At 41.4% G+C, this 25,745-nt stretch overlaps 1 pseudogene; it reads right to left on the bottom strand.

Moving 5' to 3' along the window:
* Window positions 1–6,572: 6,572 nt before the first annotated feature.
* LOC117071046 lies at window positions 6,573–22,709 on the bottom strand (annotated as a pseudogene).
* Window positions 22,710–25,745: the final 3,036 nt, after the last annotated feature.

The following is a 25,745-nucleotide window of genomic DNA, read 5'->3' as shown; positions in this document are numbered from 1 at the left end:
TTTTTTTTTTTTTTTTTGAGATGGAGTCTCACTCTATTGCCCATGCTGGAGTGCAGTGGCACCATTTTAGCTCACTGCAACCTCTGCCTGCAGGGTTCTAGCAATTCTCTGCCTCAGCATCCTAAGTAGCTGGGACTATAGGTACCCCACCATGCCCTGCTAGTGTTTTTGTTTGTTTGTTTGTTTTTGGTTTTGTTTTTTGTATTTTTAGTAGAGATGAGTTTTCACCATCTTGGCTAGGCTGGTCTTGAACTCCTGACCTCATGATCCACCCACCTCAGCCTCCCAAAGTGCTGGGATTACAGGTGTGAGCCATCATGTTCAGGCAAAAGTAATGTTTCTAGTCATTTGAAGATTTCCTTTCCATTTTGGACGATTTTGTTCTAAAGAAGTTTCATTGCTGAAGAGTCATTTGGGAGCTATTATTTAGGCGTCAACTAAGAAAAGTGTTGTGGGAAGTCAGGGACCCCAAACAGAGGGACCAGCTGAAGCCATGGCAGAAGAACATAAATTGTGAATATTTCATGGGCATTTATTAGTTCCCCAAACTAATACTTTTATAATTTATTATGCCTGTCTTTACTGCAATCTCTGAACATAAATTGTGAAGATTTCATGGACATTTATCACTTCCCCAATCAATACTCTTGTGATTTCCTATGCCTGTCTTTACTTTAATCTCTTAATCCCATCATCTTTGTAAGCTGAGGATGTATGTCACCTCAGGACCCTGTGATGATTGCGTTAACTGCACAAATTGTTCTTAAAGCATATGTGTTTAAACAATATGAAATCTGGGCACCTCGAAAAAAGAACAGGATAACAGCAATGTTCAGGGAACAAGGGAGATAACCATTAGGTCTGGCTGCCTGATAGCCAGGCAGAACAGAGCCATATTTCTCTTCTTTCAAAAGCGAATAGGAGAAATATCACTGAATTCTTTTTCTCAGCAAGGAACTGCCCTGAGAAAGAGAATGCATTCCTGGGGGGAGGTCTCTGAAATGGCCACTCTGGGAATGTCTGTCTTATCAAGTTGCAGATAAGGGATGAAATAAGCCCTGGTCTCCCATAGCGCTCCCAGGCCTATTAGGATGAGGAAATTCCTGCCTAATAAATTTTGGTCAGACCGGTTTTCTGCTCACAAACCCTGTCTCCTGATAAGATGTTATCAGTGACAATGTGTGCCCGGTGGGACATGAAACTTCATTAGCATTTTTAATTTCACCCTGGTCCTGTGATCTTGCCCTGCCTCCATTTGCCTTGTGATATTTTATTACCTTATGAAGCATGTGATCTCTGTGACCCACACCCTATTCACACACTCCCTCCCCTTTTGAAAATCACTAACAAAAACTTGCTGGTTTGGCGGCTTAGGGGGCATCACAGAACCTGCCGACATGTGATGTCTCCCCCAGATGCCCAGTTTTAAATTTTCTCTCTTTTGTACTCTTTCCCTTTATTTCTCAGACTGGCCAACACTTAGGGAAATAGAAAAGAACCTACATGAAATAACGTTGAATTATCGGGGGCGGGTTCCCCTGATAGAAAAGAGCAGTTTATTTCAGGAATACAGCATATGTACAAATTTGGCAGGTTAAAAATATATGGGTTCATACTTTTCTGTTGGCATAACACTGCTTAAACGTATTATTGGTTCATTTCATCCAGTTCAAATCACTTCAACGTTCTGGCTCTTACTCTTATCTGATCTTTGAGATTGCTCTGACCCTTTCCCACAAGTTCATTCTTACATTCCTTTAAAAACAAGATACCTCGGCCGGGCGCGGTGGCTCAAGCCTGTAATCCCAGCACTTTGGGAGGCCGAGATGGGCGGATCACGAGGTCAGGACATCGAGACCATCCTGACTAACACGGTGAAACCCCATCTCTACTAAAAATACAAAAACTAGCCGGGCGAGGTGGCGGGCGCCTGTAGTCCCAGCTACTCAGGAGGCTGAGGCAGGAGAATGGCGTAAACTCGGGAGGCGGAGCTTGCAGTGAGCTGAGATCTGGCCACTGCACTCCAGCCTGGGCGACAGAGCGAGACTCCGCCTCAAAAAAAAAAAAAAAAAAAAAAAAAAAAAAAAAAACAAGATACCTCAACAAAGAATCAGAGACTTTCTGGTGTGGAACTGTCTTTGGATTATCTACTTAAAAACTGTCAGAGGTTCATTTCCTCTGCAACCTTACAGCAAAGTAGACCTTCCATCCTCTCTTGAAATGTTCTAGTGAAATGGGAAATTCCCATTACCCATGGCTATATTTCCTCTTTGGGGATTTGAAAACATCTTTTTAATGGGAGCAGAAACCTTTCTCTATATACAGCTTCTTCCCATTGGTATTAGATGCATCCTTTTTACTTACATCATTGAGCATTATTATTATTATTATTATTATTATTATTATTTGAGACAGAGTCTCTGTCACCCAGGTTGGAGTGTAGTGGTGTGATCTCAGCTTACTGCAACCTCACCTCTGGGGTTCAAGTAATTTTCCTGCCACAGCCTTCTAAGTAGCTGGCATTACAGGTGCATGCCACCACACCCAGCTAATTTTTGTATTTTTAGTAAAGACAAGGCTTCACCACATTGGTCAGGCTGGTCTCGAACTCCTGACCTCGTGATCCACCTGCCTCAGCCTCCCAAAGTGCTGGGATTACAGGTGTGACCCATCGCACCTGGCCACCATTGAGCATTATTGAGCAAGTCAATTTTCTCTTCCCTATGACAGCCCTTCAAACCATGAAACAGGTTATGTTACTTTCACCTGTCCTAGTTTTGTCTGGCCTTCTCTCTGCTAAGCAATCCCAGTTCCCTCTCATCACTTTTGGTCATCAGACAAGAAACATCTCCCAGAGTCATTTTATTTATTTTCTCAATTTTTGTAAAGTGTCTTAGAAATATAGTTTTAGGCCCCTCCACTACCACTCGCCCACAGCAAGGCAGTGTGCAGCTTCCAAACTAGTCCTGATTGCAATTCTGGAGCCACTGAGGATAGATCATCAAGACCTTTACTAGATTCTTCATACAATTATTACTAATAAAGGTAAATTTACCTAATGCTTAATATGTCATTTAATCATCAGACACATATTATTTACTCATCACTTTTATAGATGAGGAAAAAATTGAGACTTTAACTTTACCAAAGTCACTCACATAGTAAGCAATAGAGAGAAGATTTGAATCCAGTCCACCAATTCCAAAGCCCATGTTCTTAAGTATTAAGCTATACACCAAATTGAGGCATGACTCCTGCTTTTTTTCTCTCCTTCTAAATTTTTTACACTTCCAGTATTCAGTGTGACAGAATTGATGCTTCCTCTCTCAAAACCCAATTCCAGAGTCCACCAGACTCCACCCACTCTCAGATGGTTAACACAAACCCTCACTGTCTCGCAACCTCAGCTGGGCCAGGAAGCATCATCGTCTGGAAGGAGCTGCAAGATACAACTTACTGCCTTTCCATTGTGGTTGGCTTTGACCCCTGTAGAGAAACATAAGCCATGAGAGAATATAGAAGAAAATGGATAAATGAGACAGGTGGTATGGTGAAAAAAGAGGAGAATTAAGGCTCAGGACAAGAGTGTGTGAAGACCAGACCTGAAACAGGAAACGTGAATTACATAGTCAAACAAAATCTCAGGGAACACCTATCCCCAAATGCTGAACCACAGAGTAGACATGCGGGAATGGATTTATTTAAAAGACCAGATAATGTGTAAGTTGACTATGCTACAGAGGATACTCCCTGTACTAAAAGAATGAGAAATCAACTAGAAAAGGGAGACTGACATCGCCGAGAAGCTCAAGAGTCTTTTTTGTAAGCAAAGAATGACAAGGAGGAAGACATCTGTGGAGCTCATGTCCCTTTTGTCAGTATAATGAAAGAAATCTAAAACAGGAAAGGTCGATCAGTTCTAATTGTTCTATTAAGCAGCAAAACTAGAATGGTAGCCAGGGGACTCTGAGCCACAGGGATTTATGACAATGGCTAATAGACTATGGTGCTCAGAGAAACAGAGCAGCTGAGCAGAAGAATGACCTCAGCTGCGACAATGAAAGATCACAGTTCTTTACTCATCTTGCTCGTTTCCTGCCCCTGACCTGGAATCAGGCACATCTCTAAAAAGCCTTGGGGTCTTTTGGTGGGAAACAATATTCTAAGACCATAATGTGAATGCCAGGGATGCAAGTGCTTTGGGTTGGTTGGTATATCTAGGCTTTTTCTTTGGACAGAGCTAAGAAAAAACTTATCATGAGTTTAATGATACTCCCAAGTCAAATTTGAAACCACACAAAGACCTGAGGAATACAAAACTATTCTATTACCACTATTTTTGAAAATAGCTAAAATTTTCCTTTGCAAGTGCCATCTCCAACCTCCCCTTCATTTTTATAGTTGTACTATACCTATATTATCAAATCATATAGCCATTACATACCATACTCCCTCTCTTATAACTCTCATTCAGTTTTGGTTCTATAAGTAACTGATATGGTCTGCCTGTGTCCCCACCCGAATCTCACCTTGATTTTCAATAATCCCCACATGTCAAGGGTGGTCCAGGTGGAGATAATTGAATCATGGGCGTGGTTTTCCCCCTACTGTTCTCATAGTAGTGAATAAGTCTCACGAGATCCGATGGTTTGATAAATGGGAGTTCCTCTGCACAAGCTCTCTTGCCTGCCACCATTGAAGGTGTGACTTTGCTCCTCCTTTGCCTTCTGCCGTGACTGTAAGGCCTCCCCAGCTATGTGGAACTGTGAGTCAATTAAATCTCTTTTTCTTTATAAATTACCCAGTCTCAGGTATGTCTTTATTAGCAGCCTAAGAACAGACTAATACAGTAACTTTGTTAAGTTTTATTGTTTTGTTTTGTTTTGTTTTGTTTTGGAGGCAGAGTCTCACTCTGTTGCCCAGGCTGGAGTGCAGTGGCACGATCTCAGCTTGCTGCAACCTCTGCCTCCCAGGCTCAAGGGATTCTCATACCTCTGCCTCCCCAGTAGCTGGGTGGGACTACAGGCACACACCACCATACCTGGCTAAGTGTTTGTATTTTTAGTAGAGACAGGGTTTCACCACTTTAGCCAGGCTTGTTTTGAACTCCTTACCTCAAGCAGTCCTCTTGCCTCAGCCTCCCAAAGTTTTTAATTATAGGCCTGAGCCACCACACCTGACCAATATTTAGTTTTTTTATAGTTCTGCTGTATCTATACCATCAGAGCAGAAAGCCATTATATGTCATACTGCCTTCCTTTTAAACTCATTTGTTTTAGTTCTATAAGGAACTATAGTATTCACCGTCAGTCCTTATGTCAATGTTATTCTAGTTAATTTGGTTGTCGAAAGCTTGTCTTCTGGGGGATTTCTCAGGAAGGGCTGATGAGAGCAAGTCTCTAGTTCTTACATATTATGTTGGTTTGTGCCCCTTTATACAGGCCTACCTCTCTCTAGGAGAGAGATACGAGGGCTTGAGGTGGGGAGCCTTATGTGTATCTGGGAATTATTCACCAAAGATGTCTTTGATACCAGTGTGGGCCAAAGGGATATGGGTGGGGCACTCAAGGTCTGGCACTGTTCCTGACTTTCAAGTACCAAGGGTTTAAATTGTATGAGAGATGATAGTTACTGCCGTGGCACTCATCTGTGGAAGGCTGAGTTGTGTGAATGCAGGTAGACCAGAGCCAGACTTTTAGGATAAGGATCTGAGAGAAGAATGAGAACTGCAGCAGCTGATCTTTCCTCTCAAATACAGGTTCCATGCTGATCCCTTCCTGTTGCACCAACAGACTGGGTTCTGTTTCTGATCATGGCCTAGCTGTGTGCCCTCAAAGCATTTTCCTTAAATTGCTCCAAGTCATCAGGCTCACAGAGATGTTTAGGAGAAAATCCACATGACAGCATCTAGCAGCATACTCAAAATGCCTTTTTCCTTTCCTTCCTTCCAGCTGTCTCTCTCTCTCTCTGCCTGAGTTTAGCACCTTTCCTTAAGACTCCCAAGAACACCATTTAGTTTCTGGTGAAGCTGACATCACTTTATCTGATTTTAATGATAGCTTCATACCACAAGCCCTCTTGTGATATGATATATTTCTGATGTTCTTTATTATTTCTGTCAGTCACAGTTTTGAATCAAAGTGTGTATTTGGAGCACGGAACCATTGTTAATAAGGTGTTGCAATGGGGTGGCCCAAGGACCCTCTGAAGCTCCTGCACCAGACACAAGCCCAAGCTCAGAGCTCCTGACCCTCAGAGGTGAGGGGAAATGCTGGCCACCATGATGTTGTCTCCAGTGATGTGGCTGGTGTCTGGATAGCACAGGAAGGACACGAGCCCACACAGTCCTCAGGCCGCCCCACTCTGCATGGAAAAAGGAGGTGGGGCTGAGACTAATTACACCTTCCCCATGAGCCCTGGGTTCCCATGGGATGCTGTGAAGTCAAGACCCCTAATGGGGATGAGCGAAGGGCTGTAAGTGAAGAGATGTGGGCTTTGCAGGGACCTGCAGAGGTCATTCCAGGCCCGAGAGGACCGTCAGACCCCAGAAATGGGAATGAGTAAGCCTGTGATGGATAGTGTGTGATCTTTCACTCATCATGAAGGTTCTGAGGTCATGTTAATCCAGCTCCACAGGGGACATGGCCTCTCCACAACTTACCTCTGTGCTCTCAAGAGACTTTTCATGTGATCCCCCAAGACCAGGTCCTCAAGGAGCTACAGGAAAGGTAAAAAAGTCAGTGCCACTCATACAGATGGAGTCATGTCATATAGGCTGTGCATCTTGCAGGCCTGTGTCCTTGTGAAAGAACTGTTGGGGTGGCCTTTCACAAAAAACTGATTCTGATTCTGCTGCTGATCCCAAAAGGCTGTGAATATCGGAGCAAAAGTCCACAGGTCCAGGCCAGAGAGTCCAGCTCTCTGTGGGGCATGGCCTGGAAGGGGAAGGCACACTACTGCTCAGGGGGTAGAAACAGGAGCTGCCCATGGTCCTCACCATGGTACTGAAGCATGTGTCAATGATTCCTGGTATCAGACAGTTTGCCCGAATGTTCTTTGGTGTGCCAGCTCCCTGCAAGGGTCTTGCTGAGGCCCAACAGGGCTGTTTCACTGACATTATAGGACCCCAGCCTCTGTGGAAAGAAAGGGAAATAGATTAATAGATTAGAACTGGGAATAAGGGAGAGTCACTTGAATTTCCTTGGTTCTGCCCAAGGAATTCATCCCAATAACACCTCCAGATCATCAAGTATGGGAGACAATACCCAAAAGAGATGGCAAGAGGCTTCTACTATGGGCATTATGTAAAAAGCAAGGCCTGTGACACACAATAATCACTTTTGCATTGGAGTAGTCTTGAGGGAGCAATTGTCAAACCCTGGATATTTCCAAACATCCAGTTTTCCAGATGAAATGAGAGTTTCTGCTTATCTAACCTGGAGACATGAGATGGTCATACTTACAGCAAGTGGAGTACAGGCTGAAACTGAGGAGACCAGGACCACTGAATCTTGCCTGGAAAGATTAAGATAGGGTGGTATGTGAGTGGAAGACAGTTATTATCTTGTGTGTGGCTGAGAACGGAGGCTGTATGGAAGAGGGGTGGAGGACTATGTGAGTGAAAAAGAATACCTTGGGTCTGGTGGAGGTGGAGCACAGTGGCAATCTTGGCTCACTGCAACCCCTACCTCCCAGTTCAAGTGATCCTCCTGCCTCAGTCTCCTGAATAGGTAGGACCCCAGGAACATGCCACTACATCTGGCTAATTTTTTTGTATTTTTGGTAGAGACAGGGTTTCACTGCATTGCTGAGGCTGGTCTCCAACTCCTGAACTCTAGCGATCCACCTGCCTTGGCCTCCCAAAGTGCTGGGATTACAGGTGTGAGCCACTGTGCCTGGTCCATGGATTTTGTTTTTGTAGGAAAAACTTTGACTACACATTACATTTATTTAATGGTTATAGGACTGGTTGAGTTTTCTATCTCTTCTTGAGTCAGTTTTGGTAAGATATATAAGTTTAAAAATTCTTTCTATTATAACTTCAGCATAAACATAAATTTGACATAAAAATTTCTTTTGGGCATTATCATTCTTTTCATGCCTTTTTATTGTCCTCAGGATCTGTCTTTTGATCCTATTCCTGATATTGGCTATTTATGTCTTTCCTCTTTTTCCTTGATCAATCCCATTGGAAATTTGCCAAAAACATTCATTTTCTTAAAAAATAGGAGGTTTTTTGTTTTCTTGATCCCTATATTGTGCTTTGTTTTATTTTCCATTGATCTCTGCTCTATATATTGTTTTCTTTTTTCTTTCTGAGTGTTTTTTCTCCTGAACACTTCAACTTTGACTTTTGCTTAGCATTGACAATATAATACTTTGGTACCATCAAGAAAGATATACTTTAATTCTGTAAAGAAGGATTAAAATGTGCATTTTAATCTTGGCTCACTGCAACCCCCACCTCCCAGTTCAAGTGATCCTCCTGCCTCAGCCTCCTGAGTAGCTAGTTGAGCTGAGTACATTTTATAAATGTGCTGAGGTTTATTTCTCCTACTTCAATTTCTTGATTGCTAGCCTTTCCTAGAACTATACATTTCCTAGAACTGTTTCTATAAATACATTTCTATAAACTCATTCAACAGAAATGAAAAATTTAATAAAATGTGCCATTTCTGTCTAATCAGATTTAAAATGTTTAATTTGATTTAAAAATCTAGCTTGACAGTCTTTATATTTTAACTGTCATCACTGATATACTAGCATTAATGTCTAGCATCCAATTTCGTGCTTTTAAAAAATTCCCCCAGTTCTTTGTTTTGTTTTCTGTCCCTTCTTGCTTTTTTAGACTATTTTTTCAATTTCCACTTCCCTCTCTATTAATTTGAAAATATACTGTATACTCCATTGCCATTCTTGTAGCTTTGCCCTATAAGCAGGCCTGTTTTGCTTATCAAAGTTTAAGATTAATATCCTTACCTTCTCTCTAACACTATAAAAACTTCTAACACCTTAACTCCATTTCTATCTCCTGATTTAAATATTATTTTTGTGTATTTAGCTATTTTGTGGAGTTAATGTTTTTAACTCCACGAAACGATTTCTTTTTACAAGAAGTAGTTAAATTTGTTCATGTTACTATGTTCTGTGATTTTCATTCTTACTTTCATCTTAGATTTTCCATATGAGATCATTTCTTTCCTTCTGCCTAAAGTACCACTTAAAGTTTCCTTTAGTGAAGATCTTCTGGCAGTAAACTTTGTTTTCATTTCTCTGAAAATGTTATAAATTTGTCCTAATTTTTGAAAGATATACTTGATAGATATGGAATTCTAGGTCGATAGTTATATTCTTTTAGCATATGGGTATCTCCACTTAAATTGAGTTAGGAATAATAGGATTTTGACAAGTAGATAAGAATAAATAGAAACAACTTAAGTGGAGCTTCCTTCATAAAGTCCTGCCTTATCTACAAGGTTGGAGAAAGCAATCTTTTACTTGCTCAGCTCTCACAACTAATAATAGTAGTAGTAATAATAATATTAATAACATTTATTATAATATAGAAACCAATTAAATTGTTATTAAATGTTATTTATACTATGTATGTGATAATTTATACTGTAGTTAATATTTATTTTCTTCACTTTTTTAACTCTTATTTTAAGTTCAGGGGTACATGTACAGGTTTGTTACACAGGTAAACTTGTTTCATGGGGATTTGTTGTACAGATTATTTTATCACCCAGGTGTTAAACCTAGTACCCACTAGTTATTGTTCCTGATCCTCTCCCTTCTCCCACCTTCAACCCTCCGACAGGCCCCAGTCTCTGTTATTCCCCATTATGTATTCATGTGTTCTCTTCATTTAGCTCCCACTTATAAGTGAGAACATACAGTATTTGCTTTTCTGTTCCTGTGTTAGTTTGCTAAGGATAATGGCCTCCAACTCCACCCATGTTCCTGCAGAGGACATGATCTAATTCTTTTTCATGGCTGCATAGTATTCCATGGTGTATATTTATCACATTTTCTTTAATCTGCCATTAATGGACATTTAGGTTGACTCAATGTATTTACTGTTGTGAATAGTGCTGCAATGGACATACGCGTGCATGTGCCTTTGTAATACAATGATTTATATTCCTTTGGTTATATATCAGTAATTTACACTCCTTTTTTCCACAATCTCACCAGCATCTGTTACTTTTTTGACTTTTTAATGATAGCCATTCTGACTGGTGTGAGATGGTGTCTCATTGCGGTTTTGATTTGCATTTCTCTAATGATCAGTGATATTGAGCTTTTTCTCATATGCTTGTTGGTTGCATCTATGTCTTCTTTGAAAAGCATCTGTTCATGTCCTTTGCCCAATTTTTAATGAGGTTGTTTGTTTTGTTCTTGTAAATATGTGTTAGTTCCTTGTAGATGCTGGCTATTAGACCTAGGTCAGATGCATATCTTGCAAAAATTTTCTCCCATTCTGTAGGTCGTCTGCTTACCCTGTTAATAGTTTCTTATGCCATACAGAAGTTCTTAAGTTTAATTAGATCCCATTTGTCAATTTTGCTTTTGTTGCAATTGCTTTGGCTTCTTTGTCATGAAATCTTTGCCCATTCCTATGTCCAGAATGATATTGCCTAGGTTGTCTTCCAGTGTTTTTATAGTTTTGGGTTTTACACTTAAGTCTTTAATCTATCTTGATTTAAGTTTTGTATATGGTGTAAGGAAGGCATCCAGTTTCAATATTCTGCATATGGCTAGCCAGTTATCTCAGCACTGTTTATGGAATAGGGAGTCCTTTCCCCATTTTTTGTTTTTGTTGACTTGGTCAAAGATCAGATGGTTGTAGATGTCTAGCCTTGTTTCTGGGCTCTCTATTTTGTTCCATTATTCTAGGTGTCTGTTTTTGTACCACTATCATGCTGTTTTGGTTACTGCAGCCCTGTAGTATAGCTTGAATCAGATAGCATGATGCCTCCAGCTTTGTTATTTTTTTTCTAGTTATCCTAATTTTTTTCTTTCTTCTTTTTTTTAATATATTTTAAGTTCTAGGGCACATGTACACAATGTATAGGTTTGCTACAAATGTATACATGTGCCATACTGGTGTGCTGCACCCATTAACTTATCATTTACATTACGTACATATCCTAATGCTATCCCTCCCCTGCCCTCCTCCACCCCACGACAGGCCCTGGTGTGTGATGTTCCCATTCCTGTGTCCAAGTGTTCTCATTGTTTGATTTCCACCTATGAGTAAGAACATGTGGTGTTTGATTTTCTGTCCTTGCGATAGTTTGCTGAGAATGATGGTTTACAGCTGCATCCATGTCCCTACAAAGGGCATGAACTCATCCTTTTTTATGGCTACATAGTATTCCATGGTGTATATGTGCCACATTTTCTTAATCCAGTCTATTATTGATGGACATTTGGGTTGGTTCCAAGTCTTTGCTATTGTGAATAGTGCCACAATAAACAAACGTGTGCATGTGTCTTTATAGCAGCATGATTTATAATCCTTTGGGTATATCCCCAGTAATGGGATGGCTAGGTCAAATGGTATTTCTAGTTCTAGATCCTTGAGGAATCACCACACTGTCTTCCACAATGGTTGAACTAGTTTACAGTCCCACCAACAGTGTAAAAGTGTTCCTATTTCTCCACATCCTCTCCAGCACCTGTTGTTTTCTGATTTTTTAATGATCACCATTCAAACTGGTGTGACATGGTATCTCATTGTGGTTTTGATTTGCATTTCTCCGATGGTCAGTGATGATAAGCATTTTTTCATGTGCCTGTTGGCTTGTATGAATGTCTTCTTTTGAGAAATGTCTGTTATATCCTTTGCCCACCTTTGATGGGGTTGTTTGTTTTATTTCTTGTAAATTTGTTTGAGTTCTTTGTAGATTCTGGATATTAGCCCTTTATCAGATGAGTAGATTGCAGAAATTTTCTCCCATTCTGTAGGTTGCCTCTTCACTCTTTTGCTGTGCAGAAGCTCTTTAGTTTAATTAGGTCCCATTTGTCAATTTTGGCTTTTGTTGCCGTTGCTTTTGGTGTTTTAGACATGACATCCTTGACCATGCCTACGTCCTGGATGATATTGCCTAGGTTTTCTTCTAGCATTTTTATGGTTTTAGGTCTAACATTTAAATCTTTAATCCATCTGGAATTAATTTTTGTACAAGATTTAAGGAAGGGATTCAGTTTCAACTTTCTACATATGGCTAACCAGTTTTCCCAGCACCATTTGTTAAATAGGGAATCCTTTCCCCCTTTCTTGTTTTTGTCAGGTTTCTCAAATATCAAATGGTTGTAGATGTGTGGCATTATTTCTGAGGGCTCTATTCTGTTCCATTGGTCTATATATCTGTTTTGGTACCAGTACCATGCTGTTTTGGTTACTGAAGCCTTTTAGTATAGTTTGAAGTCAGGTAGCGTGATGCCTCCAGCTTTGTTCTTTTGGCTTAGGGTTGTCTTGGCAATGCAGGCTCTTTTTTGGTTCCATATGAACTTTAAAGTTCTTTTTTTTTCAATTCTGTAAAGAAAGTCATTGGTAGCTTGATGGGGATGGCATAGAATCTATAAATTACCTTGGGCAGTATGGTCATTTTCATGATATTGATTCTTCCTATCCATGAGCATGGAATGTTCTTCCATTTGTTTGTGTCCTCTTTTATTTCATTGAGCAGTGGTTTCTAGTTCTCCTTGAAGAGGTCCTTCACATCCCTTGTAAGTTGAATTCCTAGGTATTTTATTCTCTTTGAAGCAATTGTGAATGGGAGTTCACTCATGATTTGGCTCACTGTTTGTCTGTTATTGGTGTATAAGAATACTTGTGAATTTTGCACATTGATTTTGTATCCTGAGACTTTGCTGAAGTTGCTTATCAGCTTAAGGAGATTTTGGGCCGAGACGATGGGGTTTTCTAAATATGGAATCATGTCATCTGCAAACAGGGACAATTTGACTTCCCCTTTCCTAATTGAATACCCTTTGTTTCTTTCTCCTGCCTGATTGCCCTGGCCAGAACTTCCAACATTATGTTGAATAGGAGTGGTGAGAGAAGGCATCCCTGTCTTGTGCCAGTTTTCAAAGGGAATGCTTCCAGCTTTTGCCCATTCAGTACGATATTGGCTGTGGGTTTGTCATAAATAGCTCTTATTATTTTGAGATACGTCCCATCAATACCTAATTTATTGAGAGTTTTTAGCATGAAGGGCTGTTGAATTTTGTCAAAGGTCTTTTCTGCATCTATTAAGATAGTCATGTGGTTTTTGTCTTTAGTTCTGTTTATATGATGGATTACATTTATTGATTTGTATATGTTGAACCAGCCTTGCATCCTAGGGATGAAGCCCACTTGCTCATGGGGGATAAGGTTTTTGATGTGCTGCTGGATTCGGATTGCCAGTATTTTATTGAAGGTTTTTGCATCGATATTCATCAGGGATATTGGTCTAAAATTCTCTTTTTTTGTTGTGTCTCCACCAGACTTTGGTATCAGGATGATGTTGGCTCCATAAAATGAGTTAGGGAGGATTCCCTCTTTTTGTACTGACTGGAATAGTTTCAGAAGGAATGGTACCAGCTCCTCCTTGTGCCTCTGGTAGAATTCGGCTGTGAATCCATCTGGTCCTGGACTTTTTTGGTTGGTAGGCTATTAATTATTGCCTCAATTTCAGAGCCTGTTATTTATCTATTCAGGAATTCAACTTCTTCCTGGTTTAGTCTTGGGAGGGTGTATGTGTCCAGGAATTTATCCATTTCTTCTAGATTTTCTAGTTTATTTGCATAGAGGTGTTTATAGTATTCTCTGATGGTAGTTTATATTTCTGTGCGGTTGGTGGTGATATCCCCTTTATCATTTTTTATTGGGTCTATTTGATTCTTCTCTCTTTTCTTCTTTATTAGTCTTGCCAGCGTTCTGTCAATTTTGTTGATCTTTGCAAAAAACCAGCTCCTGGATTCATTGATTTCTTTGAAGGGTTTTTTTGTGTCTCTATCTCCTTCAGTTCTGCTCTGATCTTAGTTATTTCTTGCCTTTTGCTAGTTTTTGAATGTGTTTGCTCTTGCTTCTCTGGTTCTTTTAATTGTTATGTCAGGGTGTCAATTTTAGATCTTTCCTGCTTTCTCTTGTGGCCATTTCGTGCTATAAATTTCCCTCTACACACTGCTTTAAATGTGTCCCAGAGATTCTGGTATGTTGTGTCTTTGTTCTCATTGGTTTCAAAGCATCTTTTTTCTGTCTTCATTTTCTTATGTACCCAGTAGTCATTCAGGAGCAGGTTGTTCAGTTTCCATGTAGTTTAGTGGTTTTGAATGAGTTTCTTAATCCTGAGTTCTAGTTTGTTTGCACTGTGGTCTGAGAGACAGTTTGTTATAATTTCTGTTATTGTACATTTGCTGAGGAGTGCTTTACTTCCAGCTATGTGGTCCATTTTGGAATAAGTGTGATGTGGTGCTGAGAAGAATGTATATTCTGTTGATTTGGGGTGGAGGGTTCTCTAGATGTCTATTAGGTTCACTTGGTGCAGAGCTAAGTTCAATTGCTGGATATCCTTGTTAACTTTCTGTCTCGTTGATCTGTCTAATGTTGACAGTGGGGTGTTAAAGTCTCCCATTATTATTGTGTGGGAGTCTAAGTCTCTTTGTAAGTCTCCAAGGACTTGCTTTATGAATCTGAGTGCTCCTGTATTAGATGCATATGTATTTAGAATAGTTAGCTCTTCTTGTTGAATTGATCCCTTACCATTATGTAATGACCTTCTTTGTCTCTTTTCATCTTTGGTGGTTTAAAGTCTGTTTTATCAGAGACTAGGATTGCAATCCCTGCCTTTTATTGTTTTCCATTTGCCTGGTAGATCTTCCTCCATCCCTTTATTTTGAGCCTATGTGTGTCTCTGCATGTGAGATGGGTCTCCTGAATACAGCACACTGATGGGTCTCGACTCTTTATCCAATTTGCCACTCTGTGTCTTTTAATTGAAGAATTTAGCCTGTTTACATTTAAGGTTAATATTGTTATGTGTGAACTTGATCCTATCATTATGATGTTAGCTGGTTATTTTGCTCATTACTTGATGCAGTTTCTTCCTAGCATCGATGGTCTTTATATTTTGGCATGTTTTTGCAGTGGCTGGTACCGTTTGTTCCTTTCCATGTTGAGTGCTTCCTTCAGGGTCTCTTGTAGGGCAGGCTTAGGGGTTACAAAATCTCTCAGCATTTGCTTATCTGTAAAGGATTTTATTTCTCCTTCACTTCTGAAGCTTAGTTTGGCTGGATATGAAATTCTGGGTTGGAAATTCTTTTCTTTAAGAATGTTGAACATTGGCCCCCACTCTCTTCTGGCTTGTAGAGTTTCTGCTGAGAAATCCACTGTTAGTTTGACAGGCTTCCCTTTGTGGGTAATCCGACCTTTCTCTCTGGCTGTCCTTAATATTTTTTCCTTCATTTCAACTTTGATGAATCTGACAATTACGTGTCTTGGAGTTGCTCTTCTCGAGGAGTATCTTTGTGGCATTCTCTGTATTTCCTGAATTTGAATGTTGGCCTGCCTTGCTAGGTTGGTGAAGTTCTCCTGGATAATATCCTGCAGAGTGTTTTCCAACTTGCTTCCATTTGCCCTGTCACTTTCAGGTACACCAATCAGACGTATATTTGGTCTTTTCACATAGTCCCATATTTCTTGGCAGCTTTGTTCATATCTTTTTACTCTTTTTTCTCTAAGCTTCTCTTCTTGCTTTCTTTCATTCATTTGATCTTCAATCACTGATACCCTTTCTTCCAGTTGATCGAATCAGTCACTGAAGCTTGTGCATTCGTCATGTAGTTCTCATGCCATGGTTTTCAGCTCCATCGGGTCATTTAAGGACTTCTCTACACTGGTTATTCTAGTAGATCTCAGACTGCTGCACTAGCAATGAGGGAGGCTTCATGGGTGTGGGACCTTCCAAGCCCAGTGCGGGATACAATCTCTTGGTGTGCCATTTGCTAAGACCCTTGGAAAAGTGCAGTATTAGGGTGGGAGTGACCTGATTTTCCAGGTGCTATCTGTCATGGCTTCCCTTGGCTAGGAAAGGGAATTCCCTGACCTTTTGCACTTCGTGGGTGAGGAGATGCCTCTCCCTGCTTCGGTCTCGCTCAGTGGGCTGCACCCACTGTCCTGCACCCACTGTCAAACATGCCCCAGTGAGACAAACCCCATACCTCAGTTGGAAATGCAGAAATCCCCCATCTTCTATGTCGCTCACACTGGGAGCTGTAAACTGGAGGTGTTCCTATTTGGCCGTCTTGGAACTGCCTCCAGCTTTATTATTTTTGCTTAGGATTGCTTCAACTATTTAAGCTCATTTTTAGCTCCACATAAATTTTAAAATAGTTCTTTGTCTAGTTCTGTGAAGAATATCATTTGTAGTTTAATAGGAATAGCCTTGAATCTATACATTGCTTTAGGCAATTTTGCCATTTTAACAATATGGATTCTTCTTATCCATGAGTGTGAAATGTTTTTCCATTTGTTTCTGTCAATCTCTGATTTTTTTTGAGCAATGTTTTGTAGTTCTTATTGTAGTGATCTTTCACCTCTCTGTTTAGCTGTATTCCTAGGTATTTTTTGTGGCAGTTGTGAATGGAATTGCATTCCTCATTTGGATCTTGGCTTGGCTCTTGGCTTGGCTCTTGTTCATGTATAGGAATGCCAGTGATTTTTGTACATTAATTTTGTATCCTGAAACTTTGTTGACGTTGTTTACCAGCTTAAGGAGTTTTTGTGTCATGACTGTGGGTTTTCTCAATATAGGATCATGTCACCTGCAAACAGGGATAATTTGACTTCTTCTCTTCCTATTTGGCTGCCTTTATATCTTTCTCTTGCCTGATTACTCTGGCTAGGACTTCCAATACTATGTTGAATAGGAATGATGAGACAGGGCATCCTTGTCCTGTGCTAGTTTTCAAGGGTAATGCTTCCAAGTTTTGCCCATTCAGTATGATGTTGGCTGTGGGTTTGTCATAGATGGCTCTTATTATTTTGAGGTATGTTCCTTCAATACCTAGTTTATTGAGAATTTTTAACAGGAAGGGTGTTGAATTTCATCAAAAGCCTTTTCTGAATCTATTAAGATAGTCATGTAGTTTTGTCCTTAATTCTGTTCATGTGATGAATCACATTTCTCGATTTGTGTATGTTGTGCCAACCTTGCATCCCAGGGATAAAGCCTACTTGATCGTGGTGCATAAGCTTTTTGATGTGCTGCTGGATTCAGTTTGCAAGTATTTTGTTGAGGATTTTTGCATCAACATTCATCAAGGATATTGGCCTAACATTTTCGTTTTTTGCTGTGTTTCTGACAGGGTTTGGTATTAGGATGATGCTGGCCTCATAGAAAGAATTGGGGAAGAGTTCCTCTTTCTAAAATTTTTGGAATAGTTTCAGTAGGAGTGGCACCAGCTCTTCTTTGTACAGCTGGGAGAATTCAGCTGTGAATCTGTCATTCCTAGGTTTTTCTTGGTAGGCTATTTATTACTGATTTTATTTCAGAGCTCATTATTGGTCTGTTCAGGGATTCAATTTCTTCCTGGCTCAGTCTTGGAAGGGTGTATGTGTCCAGGAATTTATCCTTTTCTTCTAGATTTGCTAGTTTATGTGCACAGAGGTGTTCATAATATTCTTTGGTAGCTATTTGTATTCCGTGGGATCAATGACCCCTTTTGTCATTTCTAATTGTGTTTTGTGTTTATTTGGATTTTTTCTTCATTAGTCTAGTTAGCAGTCTATTTTATTAATTTTTTTCAAAAAATCAACTCCTGGATTCATTGATCTTTTGAATGGTTTTTTCGTGTCTCCATCTCCTTCAGTTCAGTTCTGATTTTCATTATTTCTTGTCTTCTGCTAGCTTTGGGGTTTGTTTTCTCCTGGTTCTCTAGTGCTTTTAATTGTGATGCAAAGTTCTTTCACTTGCAAAGAACTTTAGTATGTGATGTTCTTGTAGCTGTGAAAATGATAATATTCATTTTCAAATAATTGTTTTTGAGACAGGGTCTCACTTGATCACCCAGCTGGAAGTACAGTGTTGTGATCATAGCTCACTGCACCCTTGAACTCCTGGGTTCAAGTGACTTTTCTGCCTCAGCCTCCCAAAGTGTTGGGATTACAGGTGTGAGCCACTGCACCCGGCCAATGTTTATTATTTACTCTAGTAGATATACATAGACAGTCTTTACTACGTGCATAATCAACATATTTTATCATGCCATTTAATGTTCACAAGAGGTGTGCCAAGCGTCATTATCCCATTTAATAGGTAAGGAAACAAAGGCCCAGAGAGTTTAATTGCCAAGCATATGTAGCTAGTGACAGAGCAGGGATCTAAAGGTAGGTGTCTCTGACTCCAAAGCCCATGCTGTCTTCTTTACATTCATAGTTTGCAACCAGTTTTTTGAAGCCAGATTCTGCAAGAGGTGCCCAGTACCAGGAACAGGGACCAAATGGTTGAGCATCAGGCCCCTAATCCAATTTTAAGCTGGGCATTTCTGCTTTTGTCTGTTTTATGCATTGGACTCCTACGGAGCTTATTCTTTGACAAAAGGTTTCTGCCATTAAAAACAATTTGAAAATCATGGTATTGTGTTTAACCACAAAAATTACTGTACTTGGCCATTTTCTATCAATAAAAATGATATTTTTTGTCCCTCGCACTTCCTTACACTGGCCCTGTCCTCCTCCACCTTTTCCCAGCCCCTGCCAGTCAGTTCCCAAATTAGGAAGTCTGCTCCCTTGCTCTCCCCGCAGCCCATGGTAGATGTATTACCTGTGGGATGGGCCTAGGGCTGGCTCTTCCTGTCAATTCCCCACTGTTCTCAGTGACTCAGGGCCACTGAGATTCAATCTAATATCACGCCATGCCTGTGTTAGAGCTGGAAGGGGCCTCAGAAGTCATCATTAGTTAGAAGTCCTGATTGTGTTTCACAGATGATCACACAAGTCCAGAGAAGCAGCCCAGTCTATACTAGCTGCTCAGTACATGTTTGCTGAATTCAGTGACTGCTCCAGAATGTCAATATGGGAACTGAAGGGAAGCAAAACTGTTGGGAAAAGAGTCTTAAAACTACATCTATCTGCAAAGCACTTTACCTGAGACTGAGGAAAATTCTTTACCTCCGCTGACCATTTTAAAGAAGAGCGTGAGGGCAATGCTGGTAGAGATAACTGGGTGGCCCTAACCTTCAGAGGAGGCATGGCTAAATAGGAGGGAGATGTTTAAGAGGCTGGGGCATGGTCAGAGGGATCTACTTTAGAACAGGAATGAGACAGGCCCAAGTTGGAGGAGTTGGACAGGGATGGCTAGAGCACCTTCAGGAGAAGCTGTGTTCCTGAGGTGGTCAGAAAATGAAATCTTCTAAAGATTGGACCAAAATCCAAGAATGAACAGCGAACTCCCAGGAGCACAGGCAGATTGTTCCAACCCTAGGACAAATGGCATGGGAGAACATCTGGGAACATCCCGAGTCGCTGAGACCAGTGGGGAATTGACAGCAAGAGACAGCCCTAGGCCCATCCCACAGGTGATGCATCTATCACGGGCTGTGAGAACAGCAAGGAAACAGGCTTCCTAATTTGAGAACTGACTGGCAGGGGCTGGGAAAAGGTTGGGTAGGACAGGTGTCAGAGGAAGCAGGAGGGATAAGAGTTGAGTGGGCCTGGGAAACAACTGCTCTAGTTACAGGCCTGCTATGGGGTGCCTCAGAGTCATCAGCCTGAACTCTTGTGGCCAGAGCTCCTGTAGCCCAAGGGTCTCTGATTCCAAGACTATTGTCAGGACTCTGGGACCTTCTATCTGTGGATCCCTCCTCCTTATTCCAGTCAAGTCCTTGCCAGACCCCCTGGGCACTCCAGATGTGAGAGAACAACACTAATGAATAGAACTCTTGTTTTTTTAGCTGACCCAGAAGTTTGAAAGCCACACACTCACCATTCTTGTATGACTGGCTCAGCTAAGCCTATTTCCCAGTAGGAATGTCTAACTGAAATCTGCCCCCTCTCACTCTAGTTCGCCTGCTCCCTGTTTGATATCAAGCAGCTACTTCCTTATTCCCCTTCCCCACCCTTACCCCATCTTCTCCATGTGGGGCAGCAGCTGGCTCAGCAGCAGGCTGGGGCTTTCACAGTGATGTTTAGGATCTGAAATCAGAGCAAACAGGAGGTGGGGGAGGGAAGATACAGTCAGTCCAGCAGTCTCACCATATTGGGAAATGTACCAGGTTAGAATGTGGGCATGATGACCTCTGATGCCCATGATGTGGGTGGAGTGTTGGCTTTCCTGTGCATTCATGGAAATGGGGGCATCCTGAAGATGCAGGAGTAAATGGGTTAGGCTGAAGGCTCTTCCAGCAGAAGACCCCAGAGTACATGGGTTGTCTCCCTATGTTTCCAAGCACGCCAGTTTCATCTGGAGCAGAGGAGGCATCAACAGCTGAGTCTGGGGAAGGCTAGGTTTTGGGGTGATAGCCAGAAGGTACCCATGTTAGGGATTAGGCTGTCATTCTCTTCTCTGTGCCCCATATTTTTTGTGACTATTTGGTTTTTGGTTGGACATTCCCTGCAGAATGGTAGCTCCTGAACAGTGACGAGCAAAACTGCCACTTAAACACTCCTACATCCATCTCACAGATGGGGAAATTGAGGCTCAGAGAGTTCAAGCCCCAGGCCTCACTCTGCACCAATGAATCTGTCATGGGAAGGTGGATGGTGGGAGCTGAGGATCAGCTCTGGATATGTGAGCCTAGATGGAGAGAGGGTTACATGGCAGGAAGGTGAGGATGAAGTCTGGCTTTCCTGCCCCCTGCTGGCTTCCCCAGACCTCACCTTGTCCCAGACCTGCTCACTGATCCCCAAGGCACTTCCCACCAAGTGACTGACCCCTGCCACGCACACCAGGAAGTCCACACCCCCACAGTGTTCCAGGGCCTGAGAGTAAGAAAAGGATATAAAGGAATAAGGTTACGGAGGAAGAGGGTGTCTTCAGCAGTGAGAGGTGACTCCTGTTTAATGTCCCAGAGGCTGTACCTATGTCAAGTTCAAAGCACAGGAGAACAATATGATGTGAGGATGGAGATTCTCTCTTTTCCTTTAGGAGCCAGGTACTGAGTTTCTGGATAAAAAGCAGTGGAGCATCACCCAAGTACCCTTTCACGTCCTCCTTCTAGTCCTAGGCACTGTTGGCTACCCGTTCCCAAACACACCTCTCACCTGCACTGTGTCCTGAAATTTCACTGTCCCCTCTCCAATTCCCTGAATACTCTACCTCTGACTATAAGACCAGGGCTTCCTTCTGTACAACATCTCTGTCCCCTCAGACCCCTCCTCAGGAATCTTCCAGGAGGGCCTGGTTGGCTCCATGGAGCTGGTGGAGAAACCAGCTTCTCCTTTCCCACCAGCATGGTCCCCACCCCAAAATCTCCCTGAGTCCCAGGCCACATGCACTCCCATTCTCCCTGAGGGAGAGAACAAACGTGGGTGGAGAAAGGACGCCCTCCGTAAGCTGGTCCTTTCTGTGCCCAGGTCTGTTAACTGGAGATTGGGCCTTGTGGACAAGGCTCAAGTGACACATAGTTGACCTGATTCCTGTGATGGTGGCTTTATCCCTCTGCCCTAATGTGGGACATAGTATCAGAATCCCTGAGCCTCTCTACACCTCCTTCTATGCCCCTCACCATGACCACCAGCCGCTCCCGGTCCTCAGCCTTCCCCATGTAGCACAGGGTGTCTGGCACATGCTCAGCCCCTCCCCCTAGGGCGTGGCCACAGCTCAGTCCACCTGCTGCTGCTTCTGGCTGCTGATGACCACGTGGGCCCTATCGTGGGCCAGACGCTGGCAATGGCGAAGCCGATCCCGGGGCAGAGATGAGAAGGAGGTGACAATTTAGACTAGGACTGAGACTTTTCTTGTTGCATTTCTAGCCCTGGGCACCAAATGAATTCTCTCCACTAACTCAGAGCAGATAACCTCATGCTGTACTATGGATGGTCAGAGGACTAGAGATAAAGAGATAAAGAGTCCATAGATGCATTGAACCTCCTATGTCCACATCAGATCTTCTTGGCCTCCCCTCCCACGAAAATTCCTACTATGAAAACTCGTTCTCAGTTTAGTTTCTCGAGGCTTTAGTTTGCTTTGTAGCTGCAACCAGAGAGCTCCCTGCCTCAGGCATGTGAAACCACTGAGTGCTCACAGGCATGCAACTTGAAAAGTGTGAGGCATTAACCCACATAGGGCAACTCTTGACTGATGGAAGAATTTTCTCCTCTTCCTCTGAGAGATGCCTCTGAGATGCATTTCCTGCTTCCTAGAAGACCTTTGAAACCTCTCACCCAGTGACCTATAGTGGGCCGACTCCATAACACATCCTGCACTGGTTTTGTCTCCTTTGCTAGTTTCCTTTCCTGTTCCTCAATGTTGCTCATTAAGATCACCTTCCCAAAAAAGTACTAGCACTTAAGCCTAGTAAGCTTTGCTTTGTGGGGATGAGCCTAAGAAATGACGTCAACAAAACCCAAAGACACTCACAGTTCCCAAATTCCCAAAGAGTTGTTCTCACCTGTTTGTAGATCCTGTGATCACGGCAACTTTATTGGCTAATTTAAGTTTATAGTTGGCTCCACTGCTGGTGCTTCTCATGCACAGTGGAGCCACAGTGGACATGAGGCCCCCCAACCCAGGGTCAGGGGCTTAAACATGGTCGTTTCTGATGAAATATCATCTCCCTTTTTGGGCTAGAACTGAGTGGGTCTAAGAATCGCTCCTGGAAGATCAGCCTCCAGCCTGCTCCAGTGAGCCTTTCCAGTGATTTTATGAACACAGAATTTTGTATATGAAATCTCTTCTCTTTAAATTAACTTGAGTGGCTTCTGTTATCTGGTATCAAATTCTGACATATGCACACATAGGCTTGAGAAAAGAAATTTGTATCTGAGGAATACAAATCCTTTTAATTATTAGGCCCAGAGAGACATTAAAATGAGGATACAATCCCACACCCTACTCCCCTCTTTGACCTAAGTATTCATCTCTTGACACTGCTTGCTATTGCCACAAGTAGCTGGAAATTAGCCTAATAATGCCACACCAGACACTATAACACATACTCTGTAGTTTAAAAATGTATAGCCAATACTAATCAATGTTCTTTGTGTAAACCAATGAGAATTTCTGACAAACAATTTTGTAACAGTCCATTCCCTGTCCCTGTTTTTGCCTTTAAAAATTCACTTGTAACTCCTGTTAATTGGAGTCTACATTCAGGGCAACTTGAATCTATGCTCCTGGGTTGCAATCCTCAAGTTTGGCCCAAATAAACTCTCTACTTGTATTAATTTTGCCTCAGCTTCATCCTCTTAGGTCAACATATTCAATAAATATTTATTTATTGAGAACCCCTAGGATAACGAACATCTACTTCACAGGTTTGTTGTGAGAGGCCCAAATAAATTAAGATGTGAGAGGGCTTTGTAAACTCTCAAGTTCCTAAAGTTCCACAGCTTCTTAAGAGTGATGTGTTTTATCATTTTGTCCTCCATGAGTCTCTAGCCTCAAGCTTCGAGACACATTTGACTTCCTGCTCCCAGTGCTCTATTCTGGCTGCTTTGCATCCCTCAGCCTCTTCTTCTAGACTTATCTTCATTTTCAGCACATGAGGGGAGTCCTTCCTGATACCCCAAAGCTGATTTATTATCTCCTCCATGTGACCTGATGCCCTCCCTCCTGTGCTTACTTCTCACATTCACCTTTCTAACTCTAAGTGACAGTGTTACATTGGTCACTTATAGCAGGGTGCCCGGCACCTAGCGATTGCTTCATAGGTATTTGTTGAATGAATGAATGAATGAATGATTTGGCTGCAGTGATATAATGATTTCTTAGGGGCCTCACTGGACCTACAGGTCAAATTCATTAGTTACTGCATGTCAGACCCTTCGCCTGTGCAGTCTGTGGTGTCAGTTCAGCTCTGGTCTTAAAGCATTTATTGTAAAGTACCCATTCTGGATTTTTAAGTGTTCAGGCTTTGGGTGGCATCAGGCATTGTGTACACTGTGAACTTGTGTTTTCCTGATATTTAGAATACTGAGTCTCTATTCAAATCTTCACAAATCTGTAGCTATGAACTTATTTACATAAAGCCAATTCCCTTATTTAAGTACTTCAACCTTAGTAAATCTTAGGCAAATATCATAGCAGATAAATGCTTTTGAAGCAAACTTTAAAGATAAATTCACAATTCTTTTTTTCTCTGAAATTTGACTCCTACAATCCCTTCTCATTCATTATGGTTCCCTACCTCCCTTGTAGCCAAGGATTCAAAACAGTGTTGGGTTTTCTTCTCTTCCTACTCAACATTTTGTTAATGTCACTCCAAGCAGTTTATTTTTAAAAGCAAATGCTAAGCATTTCTCTCTCTCTCTCTCTCTCTCTCTCTCCCCTTGCCATCCCCAGTATAATTTTGGCAAAAGATACAGAATCAATGCATGCACTAGTCTCTTCATTCATTCAGTGAGCATCTATTGGGAAACTGCTATGGGCTGGGCGGCCAGAATACAAAGATGACTCATGATTTGGGTACTCAGAGCACTCACAGCCTGAGCTGGGCCTGCAGAAAAATATGATTATAATACCTTGTGGTAGGAGGAACATATGATTCACATACTTTTATGGGAGCATAGGAGAAGAACGGCACCTAACTTAACCTTGGGGTGGCAGTGGTTAGATAAATAATTTGGAAAAGGTGATACCTAAGTCAATTGAGGAAAAGGAGCTTCTAATATTGCATTTGTTTGTTTGTTTGTTTGTTTGGAGGCATGCTTTTTTAATTAAAAAAGGACATATGTTCATTATAAAATTTTTTTTAATATTTGTAAAATATTTGTAAAAATGTATAAGAAAGTTGAGGGAAAAGTTGTAAAAGACTTTAAAACAGATCTGACTTTGAAATGGACTCTGGGTATCTGCAGTAAAAAACTAGGCATTGTCTAGCTACTCTTCTAGGTGACCTGATTCTGTGGGGTCTCTGTGTCATACATTGTCTTTGAGCTATTTACAACTCAGAGTTTTAGGTAACTAATAAATATTTGCATCTATCCATAGATGCATATAAATTTCATCTGGAGGAGATTCAATTTTCCTTCTACACTGGAAGAAATCAGCTTTGCATCTATTAAGCAAACTTATTTTACTCTTCCCTATGGCCTATATGTGTGGTTCTTTGAATTTACCTTCGAATCAGTTGAATGGCTTTGTGGTTCCCCTCATTAATTAATGAGTTTTAAAAGGTTGGCACTTGTTCTTTTTATATTTGTATGGGAGTCATTATCTTTCCTTCTCAAAAGTTATCCAACACAAAAAAGTGAAAATTTGATATTTCACTGTTAACTATTATAATTATTTTTCCATTCTTTAAATCACCTCTCCACATATCCATTCTCATATAATAGCTGTGTGTTCAATTTTGCATGAATGGGACCACAGTATACATGACCTGTTTTTTCTTTTTAATTTTCAGAGCTTATTCTTGAAGGATGAATGGAGTAAGGAATTTGGAAATATAGAAGGGCATCCCAAGCAAGGAAGTTAGCATGAGCAAGGGCAAAGGGGAGAAAAACAGCCCAGAGTGAGAGAAACTGCCAAGAGTTTGTTATCCCTGGAACAGCAAGCATGAGGTGGGGAGTGGCTGGCGATGAGGCTATA

Source organism: Trachypithecus francoisi, unplaced genomic scaffold (genome assembly GCF_009764315.1).
Source record: "Trachypithecus francoisi isolate TF-2019V2 unplaced genomic scaffold, Tfra_2.0 Lachesis_group3, whole genome shotgun sequence".
NCBI lineage: Eukaryota > Metazoa > Chordata > Mammalia > Primates > Cercopithecidae > Trachypithecus > Trachypithecus francoisi.
This window is presented reverse-complemented; position numbering and strand designations above follow the sequence as displayed.